Genomic DNA, 13,429 nt, shown 5'->3' on the forward strand with positions numbered 1-13,429 from the left:
GAATCAACTGATTGTATAAAACTATAAAAGTGTATTTAATACGGTATTTTATGAAAGCAGATGACACTGGTGATTAATATCATTGTTAAATATATATATTAAAATTATATGAGAAAATATAGATACTAATTGATATTATGCTTTAAAGTTTGTGACCAAACAAAAGGAGAAACAAGTTTTTTCCCAGATAAGAGACAGACAGATTGCTACCTTCCCTCTTATGTATATTAAGCAGTGTGGAATCAAAACAATGGAAGTCTAATTTACATACCAATCAGCAGGGGAACAATAAATCCACAGGAAGGAAAGAACAGCAGGAAGCCTTCCTGGCTCTTGAAACAGACACAATAAAGTTTGGGGTGATATAAGGGAGGTAAAAAGACATTTGAGCTGTCTGTGACTTGGGGTATTCAAGGGGCCAGAGATCAAGCTTGCTGAAATTAATTTTCAGTCTTAAGGGTATGTCTATACTACCTGCCAAATCAGTGAGTAGTGTTCGATGTATCGGTGATCGATTTATCACGTCTCGTCTGGATGCGATAAATCAATCCACTAATCGATGCCCATACTCCACCTCAGCAGGAAAAGTAAGCGCAGTCAATGGAGGCGCTGTGGAAGTCGACTCGCTGCCGTGAGGATGGCCAGGTAAGTCAAACTAAGATACTTCGACTTCAGCTATGCAAATAGTGTAGCTGAACTTGCATATCTTAGTTCAAACCCACCCCCCCACTGTAGACCAGCTTAGACCAGCAAATTAGAAGCTTATTTTTATTTCCTTATAACTATTTCTATCATTTTTCCTTATACTTGGTATCACTTAATCCTATGTTATTTTGTTAAATAAACTTGTTTAACTTTTACTATAAACAAAATCAATGCTGTGATTGAAATAAGAATGTTTGTAATACCCCAGTTACATTATAAGCTGAAGTGTCTTGTCTCTTTAAAGGAGCAGCAAGCTTAATAACTTCTGTGACTGTTCCAGGAGAGGGCTGGATGCTACAGGGAGATGTATCTGGGGAACTCAGAAGTTGGAGTTTACTGTTTATGACCCACAAGGCAAGGTTTGGACTGGCAAAGCCCTGAGGAGTTTGCTGGCAAGGCAGACAACCTGGTGAATTGTCTCACAGAGTAGCAGTAGCAAAACTCTCACCAGTTGAGGCTGAGAGGGGTGGGTGACGCAGTAACTCACAATTCTGGGAACCCTAAAAGATGGTTTTGGGAAATTTGGCAGTCAGAGGGCATTGGAGTCACCTTGTAAAGAGTAAGTAGGCAGTGGAACCCAGGGAGTGACCTGCATGCTAGTAGGCTGGCTGTTGGTCAAGGTATAGGGATTCCAAGTGACACTGACCCCCTAGTTTCACCAAGTACAAAAATATTTTAGTTCTTCTGTTAAAACTTGTAAGCTCCTGTCTGCAGAAACTATTGATTGTATCTGTCCTGTGAAAGATACTCCATTACTATGTAAAACTTACAAACAAGTTAATTGACTTTGTTCTTGAAGTAAACAGTATGCTAGCCTTAAGCTGTAATTGATACAATGTAAACAGACCCCCACCCTCTGTGATTACAGGGCCGGGAATCTCATAGGAATTAAAACACACCCCAAAAGTGGTGGAGACAGTAAATTAAAATATGGTTAAGATATGGAATGTATGTTGATAAATGTTTGATGTATGTGAATGGTTAGGGAGGTGCCAGCCTAGAAAGGATCCATTGGCCGAAGAATGTGTCAAGTGGACCACCAGACAACCCCCGGAGGGTAAACTGGGATCCACCCCAAACACCTGGAAGGAACGCGCCACTTTAAACAGTGTGGAGCCACCAGGAATGTGCCATCTGCTGATTGAGCCAACAACAGCAGGATGAAACGGTTCCCATAGACTAACACAGGAATTAATTCCTATAAATATGGACTCTAAAAACTGAGGGCTTTGAGTCCCTGGTTCTGCTGCCAACCTCTAGGAGCATTAGGTGCATCTGACTCAGACTCAGCTCCATCCTCATGACCAAGATACCTGGCCAGTAAGTTGGCATGAGCAACCTCTAGGCTGGTAACTATAACACCTATTCAGAACTTGAATGGTTTGTGTGAATAAATTGTGTGTGTGTGTGTGTGTGTGTGTGTGTAAGGAATAAACAGTAATAGAAATTAGTCAAACAATGTTGTTTACTTTTGTCTTTTGCTTTATTACTATATTTACAATAAATGTAGCATCTTTGCCTTATCCCTCTTAATAAGATCCTGCTGGTTTTTATTATATTGGTATAACAAAGGCTGTTAGCAACAGCAGAATAGCATTTAAAACACTCAGGGCAGGTACAGATCCCTTATTAACTCCTTACCAGTCCGGATTAAACCCCAAAGCCTCACACATACATGCACATCCTGGCACAGTAAGGAGGCAGATGATATTTGCCCATGCTGAGTCACCTTCTGTCATAAACAGATAGCTAAGGGTTAATGTCTCTTTCACCTGAAGCACCTGACCAGAGGACCAATCAGGAAACCGGATTTTTTCAACTTGGGGTGGAGGGAGTTTTGTGTCTGAGTCTTTTGTCTGTCTGCCTGCTTTCTCTGAGCTTTGGAGAAGTAGTTTCTACTTTCTAGTCTTCTAAGTGTAAGGACAAAGAGATCAGATAGTAAGTTATATGGTTTCTTTTCTTTGGTATTTGCATGAATATAAGTGCTGGAGTACTTTGATTTGTATTCTTTTTGAATAAGGCTGTTTATTCAATATTCTTTTAAGCAATTGACCCTGTATTGTATCATCTTAATACAGAGAGACCATTTGTATGTATTTTTCTTTCTTTTTTTTTATATAAAGCTTTCTTTTTAGACCTGTTGGAGTTTTTCTGTACTCACCAGGGAATTGGTGGGAGGAAGAAATCAGGGGAGATCTGTGTGTTGGATTTGCTAGCCTGATTTTGCATTCCCTCTGGGGGAATAGGAAAGTACTTTTTGTTTCCAGGATTGGGAACAGAGAGGGGGAGTCACTCTGTTTGGATTCACAGGGCTTGTGTCTGTGTATCTCTCCAGGAGCACCTGGAGGGGGGAAGGGAAAAAAGATTATTTCCCTCTGTTTTGAGACTCAAGGGATTTGGGTCTTGGGGTCCCCAGGGAAGGTTTTTCAGGGGGACCAGAGTGCCCCAAAACACTCTAATTTTTTGGGTGGTGGCAGCAGGTACCAGGTCCAAGCTGGTAACTAAGCTTGGAGGTTTTCATGCTAACCCCCAGATTTGGACCTTAGCGTCCAAAATAAAAGAAACCATATAACTTACTATCTGATCTCTTTGTCCTTACACTTAGAAACAGAAGACTAGAAAGTAGAAACTACTTCTCCAAAGCTCAGAGAAAGCAGGCAGACAGACAAAAGACTCAGACACAAAACTCCCTCCACCCCAAGTTGAAAAAATCCGGTTTCCTGATTGGTCCTCTGGTCAGGTGCTTCAGGTGAAAGAGACATTAACCCTTAGCTATCTGTTTATGACACCTTCACACTGTGCAACTGTTGGAAAAGCACAGGAGGGAACACTGGTACCAACTTGTGCATCTACATATCTTTGTCAGTGTTTTGTTCCTGTGTAGCCAAGGGTCGTTATACCCATTTGTTCCTGTGATAAGTGACACATTACAGACAATTATAACAGGGCGCTTCCTCTGGGTTATCATTTTAGGGTTGGGTTTTTGTGGTAGGTGGTGGTGGCCGAGTTGTGATTTGGTCATTGTGGAATGTTTTAATCTTCACTGTTCACACTTGTATACAAACCAATGTTATCAGGAGCATTCAATCTCTTTTAGTCACCTTATCAACATTTGATTGGGTGAGGGGGATGCAGCCATTTTAAAAAATTGTTTATTGTCAGCAGTGCTAGCTGCACTTAGTGGCTGTTACAAAGAACTAATACCTACTACTACTGAAAATGATCAAGGTTTTTTGGGGGAAGGATGGGCTGTTTAATCCCAGGGTAATGGCAGATGCCTGTGTTGCTACTTGAATTGGGTTTTGATTTTCTGCATGAGACTTAAGCTATAAAGATGTTTATCTGCCCATTTTCTATCTTGTGAGTTCTGCTGCATTTAGAACTAGCAGTGTTTTCTGTTTGCATACATCACTAACTGCACTTTCCCCATCCATCCCACGTATTGTGGGGAATTTTGATATTTCTGAACCTCAGGGGGGAAGGGGGGGAGGGAAGGGAAGGGAAGGAGGTTATGGGTGTAGGACAAAAAAGTGTTTGAAGTAAGATGGCACTAGACAGTTGCACCATTCCAATTCATGTGCTCTGAATTGTGGGGCCCAATCCCGAACCTGAAAAACATCTTATATTCATCGCATTTATATTCATCACACAAGTCAAGGAAACTATAATATTTATTAAAAGTACTACATAGAACTCAAAAGTAAAATATTTTTTAAAGAAATGTAAAGCAACAATATTTAAAACATAATGGGTCTGAATCCATCAACCAGGGCAAATGTTAATGTCTCTGCACCCATCTCCTTGCCCACCTCCTGATAAAGAGGAATAACATGGTAAAATCGTTCTTGAGGACAAAGAAAGATGTCACCTAGATGGGGCTTGGAGGGTGGGCACTTAGTTGGATTCAGAGATTCCGCAGGCTCACTGTTCCCTGCCTGGGAGCTCAGGGAGGCCCCTCCAGCAAAGGGTATTGGGCATCAGCGGAACGTCTAGTCTGGGGAGTACTGCAGGCTCCATGTTCTCCTCCCAGTCAGTTGGGAGTGTTGGCTCCCTCACCTCGGCAGTGCCCTTGGCAGCAGATGGAGGAGGAGCAGATGTGGTAGTGATGGCAGTTCATTGACAGGTGTAGTTGTCATGGCAGCAGGCAGACTCCCAACCTGTTTGGCCACCAGTTCTTTGAGCCTCTCCATTAGGGAAGGCTCCCATTCCCTAAGACATGCCTCTTGCTTCAGGAACCATTTCATCAGTGTCTCTTTCTGAATCCTCCCTTTCCCTGAGGAATTCAAACTGATCCTGGTTCCTCCTGTGCAATGAGCAGATTCCCCCACGCAATGAGCAGATCCTCCAGGATTCTTCTCTGTCTGCCTCAGCTGTCTCTGGGGTGTTGCTACTGTCCTCCCAATGGAAAGGTTTCCCTCTCAGGAGCTGAAGGTCCTGTCAATTCAAAGACAAGGGTAGAGCTTTATATACTTTTTTCTTTTGTAAGAAGCCAAGAAATCCCCTCTGATAACCACTTTGCTGTAAAAGTTTTGAAACTTTTCAGTTTTTCACCAGTGACACTGTTAGATTAGCCTTGGTTTTTGGACAACTTTTGCGGCCCATGGGGAAGGACCAGAGGCTATTAATGATAAGATAAATGTACTCACGTTTTTAAGAATTTAAAATGTTCATTGTATTACAAAGGGGGTGGCAGTTCTTTTCATGGTCTATGATACCAGTTTGCAATTTCTTCTTTAAAGGCTGGACAACATATATTTTCAAGATAGCAGAATGGAAAAGAATGGAGGATATTCAGCAGTCGATGCCAGAGAAATGTTTCCGCTAATCGTCACTCCTCTTAATACTGCTGAATGGAGGGGTTTGGACCAAAGCAATCAATAGGAGGACAAAAAGAATGCCACCATGTCCAAACAGCAGAGCGATGGGGGTCATTACAGGCAAAAAGGCATTCTTTAAAATTAGGAAGTCAAATCCTAATGAGGAAAATAGGAAGAAGCACACACTCTGGAAAGTAACATGTAAAAATAAGGCAGGCCAAGAAATAAATTAACAGTAATTTTTTAAAGAAAAGCTGGAAGTCTGCCACAAGGCAGTAGGGCTACCAGATAATAAAGGCATTAAAGGAGCACTCAAGGAAGACAAGGCCATTGCAGAGAAGCCAAATGTTTTTTTCCATCAGTCTCCACTGCAGAGGATGTGGAAGAGATTCCCACTTTAGAGCTACTGTTTTTAGGTGACAAATCTGAAGTAACATCCCAGATTGATGTGTCAGTAAAACAGGTTTTAGAATAAACTGATAAATTAAGCAGTAATAAGTTACCAGGACCAGATGGTATACACCATCTTCACTGAGTCCTGCCCAAGTGGAAACTTCTATACTGCTATTTTTAGCCCTATACCAAAACAGCTGACCTGGACTCTACTTGCTGCTATGCTGTGTATGTGTACCCTATGTGGCCATGGGATAAGAGGGAAGGTCCTCTCACGGATCAGTAGCTGGCTGAAAGATAGTAAACAAAGGGTAGGAATAAATGGTCAGTTGTCACAATGGAGAGATGTGAACAGCAGGGTCCCCCAAGGATCTGTACTGGGACCTCTGCTGTTCCAATATGTTCATCAATGCTCTGGAAAAGGGGGTAAACAGTGAGGCGGCAAAGTTTGCAGATGATATAAAATTATTCTAGATAGTTAAGTCCAAAGCAGGCTACAAGAAGTTGCAGAGGGATCTCACAAAACTGTGTAATGGGGCAACAAACAGATGAAATTCAACGTTGATAAGTGCAAAGTTATACATATTGGAAAAAATAATCTCAACCAATCTCAGTCTATATATATATAGATGGGTTCTACATTAGCTGTTACCACCCAAGAAAGAGATCTTGGAGTCATCATGGATAATTCTCTGAAAACTTCTGCTCAAATGAGAAGCAGTGGTCAAAAAGCTAAAAGTGCATTAGGAACTAATAGGAAAGGGATAGAATATAGGAGAAAATATCATAATCCTACTATATAAAGCCATGGTGCACTTACACTTAAATACTGTGTCCAGTTCTGGTTACTGGATCTCAAAAAGGATATAGCGCTGTGGTCCCCAAACTTTTTACCTTGTGCCCCCCTTACCTCTGTCCATGGCTCCTGGAGTGCGTGTGTGTGGGGGGGGAGGGGGGTAGGGCACGATGTAGACAGGAGTAAGGCCAGGGCCCAAGGCTGGGGCAGGGTGGAGGGGAGTGAAGTGAAGTGAAGATCAGGGGCTAAGGTTGGCAGCCAGGGCTGGGGCAGGAGTGGAGCTTGGTGGTGCTCCCTCCCCACCCCGTTGGGGCTGGCTTAGGCCCCAGCTATGTCCCCCAAATATTCCTCCATACCCCCCAGTGGAGGTGTGCCCCACAGTTTGGGACCTCATATATAGTGGAATTGGAAAAGATTGAATGAAACTAAAATGATCAGAGGTATTAAAAAAGCTTCCATACAAGGACAGGCTAAAAACATCAGGGTTGGTCATCTTAGAGGACTATAAAATCATGAATGGTTTGTAAAAAGTCAATAGAGAAATGTTATTTACCCTTTCACATAATACAAAAATGAGGGATCACTCAGCAGGTTTAATATAAACAAGTACTTTTTCACATAATGCACAACTAACCCATGGAACTCATTGTCATGGGATGTTGTGATGCCCAATAGCATTACTGGGTTCAAAAAAGAGCTAGAAAAGTTAATGGAGGATAGGTCCATCAATGGCTATTAGCCAAGATGGTCAGGGATGCAACCCCTTGATTCAGGATGACCTTAAACCTCTGACTATTAGAAGGCATGAGTGGAAGACAGAGGTGGATCACTCCATAATTGCCCCATTCTGCACACTCCCACTGAAGCTCTGATAGAGGCCACTGTCAGAGACAGGATACCAGGCAAAATGGACCATGGTCTGACCCAGTATGGCAGCTGTTATGTTCTTATGACCAATCAAAATTGCACTTCCACTGAACCTCAAGACCCAGCTGAAGTTGTTGCTACACCAAAATTTGCTGAAATATGCTTACAGGACTGGGAGGCAATTTGACTGGAAATTTATTACATCCTCAACTCACATACAGAGTTTCCGTGTAAAGGGAGATGTGAACCACAAAAATCACCCACCCACTCCCAGCATCATGAGAAAATCCTGCCCCTGTGCCTGCCTAACAACAGTGCAATGAGAGGGAAAGACACATTTGTCATAAACAGATAGCTAAGGGTTAATGTCTCTTTCACCTGAAGCACCTGAGCAGAGGACCAATCAGGAAACCGGATTTTTTCAACTTTGGGTGGAGGGAATTTTGTGTCTGAGGTCTCTGTCTGTCTGCCTGCTTTCTCTGAGCTTTGGAGAAGTAGTTCTGCTTTCTAATCTTCTGTTTCTAAGTGTAAGGACAAAGAGATCAGATAGTAAGTTATATGGTTTCTTTTCTTTGGTATTTGCATGAATATAAGTGCTGGAGTGCTTTGATTTGTATTCTTTTTGAATAAGGCTGTTTATTCAATATTCTTTTAAGCAATTGACCCTGTATTTTGTCACCTTAATACAGAGAGACCATTTGTATGTATTTTTCTTTCTTTTTTATATAAAGCTTTCTTTTAAGACCTGTTGGAGTTTTCTTTTCTGGGAAATTTCAGGGAAATTGAGTCTGTACTCACCAGGGAATTGGTGGGAGGAAGAAATCAGGGGGAGATCTGTGTGTGTTGAATTTGCTAGCCTGATTTTGCATTTCCTCTGGGTGAAGAGGAAAGTGCTATTGTTTCCAGGACTGGGAACGGAGAGGGGGAGTCACTCTGTTTGGATTCACAGAGCTTGTGTCTGTGTATCTCTCCAGGAGCACCTGGAGGGGGGAAGGGAAAAAGGATTATTTCCCTTTGTTGTGAGACTCAAGGGATTTGGGTCTTGGGGTCCCCAGGGAAGGTTTTTCAGGGGGACCAGAGTGCCCCAAAACACTCTAATTTTTTGGGTGGTGGCAGCAAGTACCAGGTCCAAGCTGGTAACTAAGCTTGGAGGTTTTCATGCTAACCCCCATATTTTGGACGCTAAGGTCCAAATCTGGGACTAAGGTTATGATAACATTACAACCTTATTTCATTCCCTGAAGTTTTAGATCAGCACCACAAAACCCTCACCTCTCCATTGCAAAGGGACGTGGCACTGTTTATCCAGCCACCAGATTGTATCCTTCTCCCACCTTCTTCCACCCAGCTTGTGCAGCATGGCTCAGTGCTGGGACAAGCCAGACACCATGGACAGAGATGGTAATAATTTTGTAATCTTCCAAGGGAGAAAGGATTGCTGTGACTAACTTTTCCTCAGACAGCCAAAGTGTTCCTTTCCCAGATCTAACCTCCTCCATTCCATGTGGCTCCTATTTGTAAGGGGATGATAAGATCAGAGATGTGTAGTAGAAGCACTGAAACAGTATAATTTTCCAAGGGACAAAAGGCAGCTGTTACTAACATTAAACAAACAACTATAAGGTTTTGTTGTTGTTGTTGTTTTTACAACTGTGCCATCCTCAGCCGGAAGCTTTTTAAATCTGGACTCTCCCTTCCTCTGGTCTATGTGGTCTTGCAACCATTGTTGTCTCCTGGCTAAGAAATGCACAAACACAGGGATATAATGATTTTTCATCAATAATCTGTTTTTAAGCCAAAGCATCTGCTAAATGAGTAATAGTGCTTCATCAGAAAGCAACAAAATCAGTGATTTGTAATTGCGTCATGCTCAGGGACCATTTTGTTGAGGAGCAGAGTGGGGGCTGGATGGAGGGGAAGGAATACTGGAAGAGCTTGGTAAGGGACGGTGCATGACAACGGTGTGGATTCAGCACTGCAGTTCAAACTCAGGGAGACATAGCAAGATACAGCATATTATCCCTAGAGGAAAATCAGTGCACAGTATTTTAAATGCCCTGGGGATCTTAAAATCAGGAATGTAGTGCCAAAGCAAGAGGCGATATTTTCAGGGAGGGTGGGGGTCCTTTTGTACTTACCAGCCTGGGGTTTTGGCTCCTGCTGTGGCTTAGGGGCCTCCATGCAAAACCACATATTCTGCATCCTCTGCAGTCCCTGCTGCCTTCTTGCCCTGGCCCTCACTGGCATCCTGATAGACAATGAGCCAGTGGTGCTGAGGATAGAGTCATGACTTGTGAGCCATGTCTCTGAATGTCTTGACATGACCTGTTCCAGCTCACTGTTGAAGGTGCATGTATGATTAGCCCTTTTACAGCAAGAATTCTACCACCTCTTTGTTTTCAGAATCCTGACACTCCTTATAAATCAGCATTGCTACAGACTGAACTGCTTTATTGGGCACTATTGGTTTATCAAAACAAATGTGATAGTTTCACCTTAACAGCACCATATTTATCTAATCCTTATTGTTACGCAAGTCAGCAGCCACTGATAGTTCTTTTAATGACTGTATCCTTTGTTCTCTTTGCAGGACCCACAAGGACTTGAATGACAGGAAGTTCATTTTCCCCCTCACTGAACATCTGATCAGAGTAGCCCATATATTACTCCCTTTAGTAGCCATGCTGCCAGCAACCAAAGCCACTGTTGTGGTAACTATCACTATATATCCAACAGCTGCTCTGTTACACATTCCCTAACCTGCCAATGACCCTGCCACTGAGGTTCTGCCCCTTTTATCAGAGCTCCCACTTTCTTCCTCCCAGGCTCTCTGCTGCCATAGTACCCCACCTCCAGCTTGGCAGGTTGGCGAGCAGCATTCTCTGCAGCTGCTTTCTATGTCTGGTTCACAGAGTAGCCATTACTAGGTGTCTTTAATGTACCATTTGTGGCCCCCCCTATCCAGGGACTGAGAATGTCACCTCTGCGATGGAACCAGATCTCACTGGCAGGAAATCTGCAGTGGCCTAATCTGATTTGTGTTCAGGACTTCCAGATGGCTGTGCACTGCACTGCTGCTGTACCCAGAGAGCTAAATTACAACTAATAGTGATGCCTTAAGAATTACCTATGGACATTATTTTCCACATGTGAAATATCTGGGCTCAAAGACGGACTTTGAACTTTGTCTACTGTATTTAACTTGAGCAATAAAATGACTAGTTTATGTTCCAGTGGTAGAAACACAGTTATGTCTGGAAATTCATGATTTCCAGCTGAGTTTAAAGCAATCAGAACTAAGGCTACATAAAGTCTAATTTAATGTAAATAATGTTTAATGTTGTTATAAGTCTTTTCCTTTGAGCGGATATGCATGTTTGTTAAAAAACAGGTTATTTTAAATTCAGCTAAGTATCATTTATCCTAGTTTTAACTGACATGTGAAGGAACCTGAAGCTGGGATTTTTGGTTTTAGAACATCTTTAATACGCCTACTCTTGTCAAAAACATTTTGGGAATAAATGGTGCCTGAATTAGACGTGTGTTGTAGCAGCTAGTTGCACCTTCATTAAAAAAGTATGCAACAAACCTCTTCCTCTTCATTTAAGTTGGTCCTGCTATGAACTAGATTCTAATTCCCTTACTCCCACTGAGTAGCCCTTGTCATGGTATAATTCCCCACTCTGAACCTTAGCGTCCAAAAGATGGGGTACCAGCATGAATTCCTCTAAGCTCAATTACCAGCTTAGAACCTGTAGCGCTGCCACCAACCAGGAATTCCAGTGCCTGGTACACTCTGGTCCCCCCAAAACCCAGACCCTCTGGATCTTAACACAAGGAAAGTAAACCCTTTCCCTCACCGTTGTCTCTCCCAGGCTTCCCCTCCCTGGGTTACCCTGGAAGATCACTGTGGTTCAAACTCCTTGAATCTTAAAACAGAGAGGAAAATGCACCTTCCCATGCACCTTCCCCTCTCCTTCTCTCTTCCCCTCCCAGATTCTCCCTGAGAGAGACAGTAATCCTAACACAGAGAGAAATTAGCTTCTCTCTCCCCCTTCCCTCCTTTCTCCCCACCAATTCCCTGGTGAATCCAGACCCCATTCCCTGGGGTCTCAGACCAGAATAAAAAAACAATCAGATTCTTAAACAAGAAAAGCTTTTAATTAAAGAAAGAAAACACAGTAAACATTATCTTTGTAAATTTAAGATGGAATATGTTACAGGGTCTTTCAGCTATAGACACTGGGAATACCCTCCCAGCCTAAGTATACAAGTACAAATTAAAATCCTTTCAGCAAAATACAAATTTGAACTCCTTCCAGCCAAATGCACATTTGAACTCCTCCCAGCCAAATATACATTTGCAAATAAAGAAAACAACTATAAGCCTAACTCACTTTATTTACCTAGTACTCACTCTTCTGAACTTATAAGAGCCTGTATCAGAGAGATTGGAGAGAAACCTGGTTGCACGTCTGATCCCTCTGAGCCCCCAAAGTGAACAACCACCAAAAACTAACAGCACACACAAAAACTTCCCTCCCTCAAGACTTGAAAGTATCCTGTCCCTTGATTGGTCTTCTGGTCAGGTGACAGCCTGGCTCACTGATCTTGTTAACCCTTTACAGGCTAAAGAGAGATGAAGTACTTCTGTTCTATTAACTCTTACTTATCTGTTTATGACAGCCCTATACTCCACAAATAGTCTAACTGAATTCAGAGGGCCACTTTGTGGAGTCAGGTGCTGTTCACTGTGCCTCAGGGTATAACAATCTGGCCCTAAATGGGGAATTTTTTAAACTAGTGTATATTTCTCTTTTATGTAAATGAAGAAAAATCCTCAAAATTTCCCATTTTTTGTCAAAACATCTGACATTTTCCAATCAGCTCAAGGAATAAAAGAATAGCAGTATGTGGGTTTTTATTTGCGGTAGAACTAAGGATAAATTTTGCCATCATTGTCACGAGTGTCCAGATTCTGTGATATTCATAGAATCATAGGGTTAGAAGGGACCATAACAGTCATCCAGCCAAATACCTACCAAGATGCAGGATTTGTTGTGTCTAAGCCATCCAAGACAGATGGCGATCCAGCCTCCTTTTGAAAAACTCCAATGAAGAAGCCTTCATATCCTCCTGAAGCAGACTTTTCCATTATCCTACTGTTCTTACAGTTAGGAAGCTTTTCCTGAGATTTAATCTAAATTGGCTATGCTGCAGTTTGAACCCATTGCCTCTTGTCGTGCCCTCTGTGACAAAAGAGAACAACTTTTCTCCATCTTTTTTATGGCAGCCTTTCAAATATCTAAAGACTGCTATTAATTCCCTCTTAATCTCTTCTTTTCCAAATTAAAGGTACCCAGTTCTTTCAGCCTTTGCTCATATAGCTTACATTTCAGCCCTTTGATCATCTTTGTTGCTTGCATCTCTGGATCCTTTCTATACATTAGTGACCAAAACTGGACACAGTACTCCAGCTGCAGCCTTACCAGCACAGAGCAGAGCTGTACTATCGTCACCTGTGACTTGAATGCTATGCCTCTGTTAATGTCACTTAAAATTGCATTTGCTTTTTTTGCAACAGTATCACATTGCTGACTCACCTGGAAGTTGTGATCCAACAGAACCCCCAGATCCTTCTTTGCAGTGCTGATGCCAAGCCAGTTTTACCCCCATTCTGTATTTATACATTTGGTTTTTCTCCTCTAAGTGTAGCACTTAACATTTGTCTTTGTTGAATTTCATTTGGTTGTCTATAGTCCAGTTCTCCAATTTATCTAGATCCCTCTGAATTTTAGCTCAATTCTCCAAAGTACTGGCAATCCCTCTAGCTTTGTGTCATCTGCAAACT

General features: G+C 42.2%; 1 long non-coding RNA gene across 3 annotated transcripts in view; it reads right to left on the reverse strand.

Annotated features, from left to right (window-relative positions):
• Nucleotides 1-2,188: 2,188 nt before the first annotated feature.
• LOC127044097 (uncharacterized) overlaps nt 2,189-13,429 on the reverse strand; it is a 30,148-nt gene continuing 18,907 nt past the window's right edge. For 2 of the 3 annotated variants that reach the window (XR_007772395.1, XR_007772396.1), the window contains 2 exons: nt 3,495-5,139; nt 2,189-2,434 (listed from right to left, as the gene is read on the reverse strand). This is a non-coding gene — a long non-coding RNA (uncharacterized LOC127044097). Of the gene's footprint in view, nt 2,435-3,494; nt 5,140-8,850; nt 9,090-13,429 lie in introns of all 3 variants that reach the window. The other variant, XR_007772394.1, reaches the window with a different exon arrangement.

This window comes from Gopherus flavomarginatus, chromosome 2 (assembly GCF_025201925.1).
Source record: "Gopherus flavomarginatus isolate rGopFla2 chromosome 2, rGopFla2.mat.asm, whole genome shotgun sequence".
Lineage (NCBI taxonomy): Eukaryota > Metazoa > Chordata > Testudines > Testudinidae > Gopherus > Gopherus flavomarginatus.